We start from the raw sequence: 9,248 nt of genomic DNA on the forward strand, positions 1-9,248 counted from the left end.
AAAGATGAGTTTTTCTTTGCAGAGGAGCAAACTCATGTTCAGGAAGGGTGCTATGCGGGTGTTGCTGTGGTGTTCCAAGAGATCCACACTTGCTGAAGAATTCTCATCCAGAGGAGTAAGTTTCAGGGATGCCAGTGGATCCTGACACTTTATGGATCAACACTCCCTACCTCTCACCAGAGACGAAGGGGATTTTGTTATGACTTTCAGTGCAGGCATTTGAGGGAAGAATGGAAAAAAAAAAAGATTTCACATTATTCCTATTAAAGAACGGACAGAGTATGAAAGCTATTGACCCAATTAAAACTGATGAAAATACAGGAAGAGTTTTGAGTTCTTAGAATCTAAAAGATCTTTCTTTTTACCATTGTCTCTGGTTTCTGCCCTTTTCCAATTCACTGTGCTATATGGGTAGCCATCATGCTGGGTATACCAGAGATATATCTGGAGACAGATTCTGGATGCTTTTGATATCCACCAGTGACTCACTCACATAATCACACATGTCACAGGCCTGAAACCAGATGATTTAGTGCACACCTTGGAACATGTCACATTTCCTAAAGCATAACTACTAGAATTCAGCTTGAGAGCAATAAAACTTTTTCCCAGCATAAAATCCTGTACAAAGTTGAGATAATTCAAAGGTTTCCAAGATGGAGATCTAGAAATTGAGGGCTTCAATTTTTTTCTGTTTCTTAGAGTGGAAATGATTATCCAAAAGAAATTCTGTCTCAAAGAAATCATTGGTAGATATGGTAGGTCTAGTGCCCAGGTAAAAAACTTTTTATACCAAAAAAGAAAAAGTAAGTAGGCCTGAAACATTATCTCTTACTATTCATACTTAAGAATAGGTTCCAATCAGGGATTTCCAGTAGGATGCATAGCAAATAACACTAATTTTTATAGCCATTAAAAACCTTGAACATAATTAAATAACTCATTGGGGATATACATAAATGCTGAAATTATGAACAAAGGAAAAAAGCCTATAAACTTTTATCAAACATATGTGCATGTATTTCATACCTGCCTCTTTATGAAGAAGGTCCATGAATTCTGAAAGTTATGTACACTGATCTTGAGCAGAGCTAATTAATACCATTAGTGTCTATCTCTCTCCTAGTATATGTATGTATGTATGTATGTATGTATGTATGTACACCTGAAGTATGTATGTGTGTATATGTGTGCACACACATATAAAGTGTGATCATGGATAATTAGAGATCATCTATGTGTTTTATACTGCCTAAGATGTAATAAGGCTGTATTCTGTATTACGAATAATCACCAGCTAAAACTGGAGTGTAAATGTTATTTATCAGAATTTCATTTCCTAACATTATGGGATTATAAAATTAATAAAGAGTAAAAATTATATATATATATATTTCCCATTCTTGCCCAAGAGCTGTGTTGGAATTTACACAAAAGTCTGTGCCTTGGTGGCTCAGTCTGTGAAGCATCTGACTTCAGTTCAGGTCATGGTGTCACAGTTCGTGGGTTTAAGTCCCATGTTGCACTTTGTGCTGATAGCTCTGAGCCTGGAGCATGCTTTGGATTATGTGTCTCCCTCTCTCTTTGACCCTCCCCCGTTTGTGCTCTCTCTCTCTTTATCTATTTCTCAAAAATAAACATTAAGCAACCAAACAAAGTTTCCTTTCCCCAACAGTTGAGGGATTTATTCTGAGAGTTGGCCTTTGCAAATTCCAAACTGCGTAAAATGGCAATCTGGGTGTTTCAAGTTATAATGACCAAAAAGGGCCAAGTCAGGGCCTGTGTAATCCAATCGTGGCCCACTAGCCCTGGTCTGGGCCCACTTGCCTGCATCTACTTTTAGAGGACACTTATTACTATTTTTCAAAATCATTATGAGGATTAGTTGGGTAGTGGTTGACCTCAGGAAATCATTAATTTTAATTTCTAAGGAACCACTTCCCCTATTTTGCATTTAAAAATGACTCTGGTTATACAGTCAGTGGTATTGTAACAGTGTTGTGTGGTAACAGATGGTAGCTGCACTTGTGAGTATAGCAAAATGTATAGAGTTGTCAAATCACCATGTTGTACACCTGAAACTAATATTTTGTGTGTCACCTATACTTCAATTTAAAAAAATAACTGGGTAGTCCAGATAAACCCACAGATTTATACATTGGGACTTTCAAACGTAAGTCAGAATACAGGGATTAGCGTCTGTTAAGAGAAATTTGCACACTGCATCCAAGAAAGTTAAAGTCATGTCTTTTTGAAGAAGTAAACCTATGAAAGAGCCTATATTTATGACGTTTGACACTTAAGTGCAAGGACTTTATGCTCAAATATTACAGATACTTTCTTAGCTAGTTTCTATATTTTAACCCATCAGTCTCTTTTACAGTAGATGGAAAAGGTTCAGAAAAATTATGGAGTCATGATAATTTTGTGAGTGCCAAAAACAAACAGCTAAACTGAAATTTAACCATTTTTTATTATAGCATTTTTTACTATTCATTTTGAATCTTGGGCAAATGTTCTTCATCTAGATCAAATACACTTGAGCTCAAGTCATATTAGACCAACTAACTAGCATTAGACCATCATCACCAAATGGCCTAATTCTTGGAGTAACATGAGTATCTGGTTGCAAACTCTATTAATACTCTTATTTTACTTTTTTCGTTAGGATAGCCTGACCTTTCCTTAACTGGAAAACTTAACTAGGAAAAAAACCCAAACAAAAAAATCATTATTATGTATAATCTGCATGACAAGATGACCACCAGAAATTTCACAACACTGACAAAAATAGAAGGCTTGTAATTATGCTTCGAGTACAAATTTGCAAAATGTCTTAAATTTTGGATGTTTTATTCTCAGAAAATTGTGGAACTTCTTGCACTTGAATAGGTAATAGATGTACCAATAAAACACTTAGATTCTAAGAATTTGTGTTTGACACAAGGGAATATGTAGTATATAGATCAGTTGGATTTTTTTGACCAAATTAAATATGTGATAGAGACAACACATTTTATACAGTAGGATAAATGATCTTTCCTTTTGTGCTAAAACACCAACCAGTTTCCATGGAAAATCAGTGTTCTATGGAATATTTTGAGGGTTTCCTTAAAATGTGAAATAAAGTGAAGACGTTTTAGGGAATGAAATTTACATATAAATCTCACTGTAAGGTAAAACACATGTAAGTCACATATCAAAGAAAATAATAAAAGTCATTTCATAAGATCATAATCTAATTGTCTAATGGGCCTTTGAACATAGTGCGGTAATTAATAGCATAGGTCAAGTTATGTGAAATATGCATATTTAAGTTTTTTTGATGTTTTATTTATAGAGTGTTTCTGTGAAGATTTGAACGTAGACCTTGAAATTTTGAAAAACTTGAAAGAAATCACAGTGTTTTTGATAGCTGCTTTCAGGTGTCCCTGAACTATAGGATTGATTAAAGCAAGTTAAGTGAACTCCATTGAAAGGAAGTGAATCCACTCTCAAATAGACAGTTGTTCTATGCAAGGCCATTTTTACTAAGCTCTGAAAGTAGTTGCATCATCAACAGCACTTGTTTAGGTTTGTTTCTTTAATTAACTATGAAGAAGTTTTGGCGAATATGTATGAACTAAGGAAGGAAACATTTCAGAGTGTCTTTTTCCTTCATTCTTGATTAGCTATCTAGTTTAGGCCTCACACATTCTGAAGGACTTAATTGAACCCAGCAGAAGATCGTGTATCCATTCATTTCTTCTTGCATTGAACAAATACTCATGCTGTTCTTTGGGAAAATTTATTGGCACATTTCTCAATACACTTTTTTTTATACATCTAGTCTCTGACTGAGGGTGTTATTAATATACATAAGGAGTTAAAATAAAACATCACTTAAAACATTAGTCCACAGGGTACGATACTGATATCATCAATAATTTTAGTGAAATATAACTGTCAAAAGAAATTCAAGAATGCTTCTTGCCACTTCCCTCTCCCCCTGCCCCAAAAAAGAGCACTTATGTAATTTACAAAGACACAATAGACACAGACTCATCAATTAATGAATAGGGTGGGGTCACCAGTAGTGATTGGAATTCTGAAAAAAAAGAATTAAAGTTAAATGTACTTAGGGAAATTCCCTTTTCTTTCATTGGACTCTTCCTTTTTTATTAATGCAGCCTAAGAATGTGTCTCTACCTTGGAAGAACAAATAGGAAGAAGAAAGGCAACCAGAAGTAAGAAAACATGGAGGAACTTGCTCATGTTTGACTCAAATATAATCTCTTTTTCTAAAGGGTCGAAATGAGTTTACTCATGAGTCCAGCTCAATAGAGTGAGAAAACCTATATCAACTTGGAGTCAAAGTATATAATATATACACAGATACAGTGTATATGTGGCTATGTAAATGCATAGCTTCATAGTTTATTTCTTTGTGGACATGGGGAATTGGGCATTCTTGGTAGCTAGCTATTTGGGTTACTTAGAATTCTCATCACAAAACTGTTGTGAATTTGGACATTGCTTTTATTTTTAATATACTAAGCTTTCTGTCATATAGACATAGCATCTTTGCATCCACTCTAGTGACTAGAAAAGCAATAGAAAGCTTTGGATTGTTACCTAAGCATCATCATGAATAAATACATTTGAAAGTAAATAAATCATTGCCAAGGTTGAACACAAAACTAAAATGTATTACAGTTTAGACAAAGACATTCCATTATTGTATAAAGCCTTTTAAAAAATTAGATTTATGTAGACATTGATTAATCCATTTCCTTTCTGAAGTCAATTTGGATTTTTTTCAGAATCTACCATTTAATTTAGCCTGTCAGGAAATGTTGCCATAGTTAGCTACATCATATTAGCATGAAATGAAAGAATTTTTGAAAATTTTCCTTCCTATGCTATTATAACTGTATTGTTTATAAGGCAATTATATCTTTTGGGACTAATGTGCATTTTACTGCATGTGTATGGAGTTCATTTATAACCAACTGAGCTCCTACCAACTGTACTCTCCTACTTATAATGGGACTCCCTGCTTATTTCATACCTATGGGAGACAGGATAGAAAAAAAGTGCTACAGAAATCCAGAAGATGATTTGAATTTGGCCTTTTCTTATAAGATAGGCATACACTACTCATTATTTCTTTTTCTCTATTGTCTACTTTTGCTCTGCTTATTATTTTCTGTCATTCAATTAAGTAAAGGCAGGCATCTCAGACTATTAAATTTAAATGTTTCTGATCAATCCAAAGCATTTTGTTCCTTGAGCCAATCCCTAAGTCTCCTAAGTTTCAACCTCAAGGATAGATACTACCTAGAAGACTCCTTCACTGGATATGTCAAATAGCCACGGCTATTTTATGGCCTAAATCTATAGGTAAAGATGATGACTAGTAGACTCTTTTTTGATGAGCTTCAATATAAATTCTCAACATCCATGTATTTTTATACAACTTTCTCTGGAATCATTGTATTTCCACAGTTATTCACCAGATTTCTTCATATTTTAACATGGAGAGTTCTAATGAAAACATGATAATTTATATAAACTGAAAACATGATACTTCCTTCCAGAGATGATATTAAAGATCTTGCATGTTCTTTCTTTGGCAAACTCACTTTTAATCTCACTCTTCTTCTGTTTTGCCTTAGCCAATGGAATATTTCTCAGAGGCGGGGGCATTGTGCATGATTCTCTCCTCTTGCACATGGCACAGTAGAGAAATAGCCCTATACAGTCAGAATTGCCGTCAAGGACAATCCTAATGAAATGTCAACTAGTAAAGTGTGCCCTATGTTCTCTCTGTTTCCTCTTTCAACAAACCAACAATACAGCTTAATATTGCTCCTAAGTTTTTGTGGCATTAGTATTGTGGAGAATTGGAGGGTCTCATTCAATCCTAGAACTGACACAATAGCATAATCATTTGCATGGCAATTTATAATTCCAGCATTCATTACCTATTTTACCCTATTTCTAGGGTATTTTATAATGAGAAGCATTATACCGATTTTATAATGAGAAGCATATAGAGCAAGAGTTTTACTTATCCCCATTTACATTTATGAGAAGCAAAGACTTAGAGACAGAAAGTGATCTACTTGAGAATATATACCTGGTAAGTATCTGACCCTATGGTAATTAACGATAAAGCCCAAGCTCTTTCTGTTGTACATTATGATCCTTCCTCTTTAGTCTGCACACTCAAGTCTATAAAAATAAATACTTGTGCTTAGGATCCAAACTAAAATACAAGGAGAAAATTTGGGTATGTTATTTTAATCCCCTGACTTTATATTAGTTTTTTTCCCCATTTAAAAATTATTTTATTTTCATAAATTCTTTTTCTGGGTGAATATTAAGAAAGAAAATGTGCATTAATTCTGGTTTTATGATTCTGTATATTTCTTTATGTCAGCATCTATAGTCAGGTCTTGATCTGACCCATCACTTTTTTATTACAGGAAAAAAAAAAACCCTACTTGATACTTTATTTTAAATGTCATTTGGTGTCTCCTTTAAGGCAAAAAAATCTCTTTGCCGAATTCACCTAATATAGAAAAAAGCCAGTTTGCCCCCAGAACAGTAGATGTTCAGAAGTCTCACAGGCAATTTCCTGGAATAGTCCAGCTCTGAGAGGGTAAGCACACATGATATGCCGGATGAAAACAACTGAATGGTGGCAGAGAACAACTAAACATAGCGTTAGAGTAAGTGGCTATATTAGTTACAGTCAGTGGAAATTTCCAGAAAAATAGGTCTAGGCTTTTAGTGAGTGTCTGCGATCCTAATTCTACTCAACACAAATAATTCATTTTCCAGAAACTAATTTGAAGTTTCTTACTCAAAACTCATCTACAGAAATATTTATTCTAAGCATTTTGGTGAATTTTGAAATCAGTGTAACAACGAACTGAGTTGCTTAATAAGGCTTAATATTTAAAGTGCATTTTCTGAGTATGCATTATGCTACAACTAAAACACACCATTAAAATAATGGTTCTTATCCATGTGTGTGTGTATTTATTCCAATAACATATACCAGAATTACACTTTTATTACTATTATCACAAAATTTGCCTCATGGTATACATATGTTTTATATGCTTTTTTCACATAATGAGATATAAAATCCAAATTGGAGAACATATATGCTTAATCAACAGTATGTAAGAATTCTTTTTCCCATATTCTCACTAAAATGAGACATTATGACATTTGAATTTTTTTGAAATGTGGAATATGAGCTTTATTATTTAATTTGCATTGCTGCACTCTAGAGGTGGAGAGATTGAGATTGTGACGATTTGGGGGGTCAGGAAGTCTTTTTGCAAGGAAATGCTGACTGAGCTGATATCTGAAAGGAGGCAAGGGAACTCATTCTTAAAGTGAGGATACCAGGAACACAGAATATTTTCAAGACACAGAAGGAAAGCCAGGGGGCCTGGAGCAAAAGCAGGAAGGGGCATTTGGTAGCCATACCTGGCAAGGTAGGTGAAGACTGGGCGAAACCAGAAGGTTTAGCCCTATGTAGAATTGTGCTCTTTATCCACAAACAAGGGGAGACGTTGACGAGTTGAAAGCTAAGGGTGTGGGCATGTTCAGGTTTGCTTGTTAAACACCTCATTCTTCATTTGATTCATTAGAATTAATCTTAGAGGGACAGAGTAAGAGCAATTAAGGCCAATCTTGAAGTTCTTGCTATGATGAGACAGTGCTGCCCCTTCCCTGCTCTACTCACTAGCACCGCAAGAGAGAAGCTACTACAGCCTTGTACTCAGTGTTCATATCGTAGACCTCAACATGACTTTATACCTCACGATTTATACCTCACTTTATACCTCACAACTCTCACAATTCAACATCATTTCCTATTCTTTTACTTTACTTAAACTTGTGACCCCACTCCAAAATTCTTTGACGTCATTAAGACATCCAACTCAGTGAACTTACCATTTTTTCACTATTTTTAATAATCTGCCATCCCCTTTATGATTTCATATCTCTCACCCAACCCACATTCCATGGCCCAGCACTATACAGTCCCATGGCAGATTCCCCTAATTCTCCTGTTCCTTTTCCCCTCCTTCATTCATTCACACCTGGCAAAGCCGAACTTTGCTAAACTCAACAATCTATACATTATAATTGAGCTAAAGCAGTTGAGCATTGACAGAAACATACCACAAAACTCACTAGACTCACTTAAAATTTATGAACACAAAATAAAAATGGATATTCAATAAGGACAGAGTATTCTACTTTACTCTCCTAGTGAATTCATTTTCTTGTTTCCTAAAATGACTGTTTTACATCATGTCTTTGTCTGTTTGAGTTACTATAACAAAACACAGACTGAGTAGCTTATAAACATCAGAAATTTACTTCTCACAGCTCTGGAGGCTCTGGAGGCTGGAAGCTCAAGATCAGAATGCCAGCATGGTTGCATAAGGGCCTTCTTTTTAGTTGTAGTTTTCTTGTTGTATCCTCACATGGTGGAAGAGGCTGGAGAATTCTGTGCACATGATGTCATTATATTTATATATATAATATATAATGTGATATATATATTAGTTGTTATATGTATAACAACTAATCCCATTCATAAGGGCTCCACTGTCATCACCTAATCACTTCCCAAAGGCCCCACTTCTTAAGACCATCACATTGGTATTAAGATTTCAACATAAGAATTTGGGGGGTGGGAATGTAAACATTCAGACTATAACATTCATTAGGTTTCCTAAAAATCTCCATATTTCTCAACTTGAACTGTTGCCTTTTTCATATTTCACTAAAAAGAAACTAAAATCAGTAAAAAACAATCTCATTTTTCTGCCACCAACTACAACACCCTACCTCTGTGTGTACAAAGTACTTTTCGTTCAAAACTGACATAACGGGGCGCCTGCGTGGCTCAGTTGGTTAAGCATCAGACTTTGGCTCAGGTTATGATCTCACAGTTTGTGGGTTCAGCCCTGTGTCCGGTTCTGTGCTGACAGCTCAGAGACTGGAACTGCTTTGGATTCTGTGTCTCCCCCTCTCTCTGCTCCTCCCATGCTCATGCTCTGTCTCTCTCTGTCTCTCAGTAATAAATGTTTAAAAAAAAGTTTAAAAAAATGACTTAACAATGGAGGATGTCTTTTCCCTAAGGCCAGTTTATTTTTGAATTGATCATACTCATTCTCAATTTCTCTAAGACCTTGATCTTGAATTTTGTCTTCGGCATCATTCTTTTTCCA

This window comes from Prionailurus viverrinus, chromosome B1, assembly GCF_022837055.1.
Source record: "Prionailurus viverrinus isolate Anna chromosome B1, UM_Priviv_1.0, whole genome shotgun sequence".
Lineage (NCBI taxonomy): Eukaryota > Metazoa > Chordata > Mammalia > Carnivora > Felidae > Prionailurus > Prionailurus viverrinus.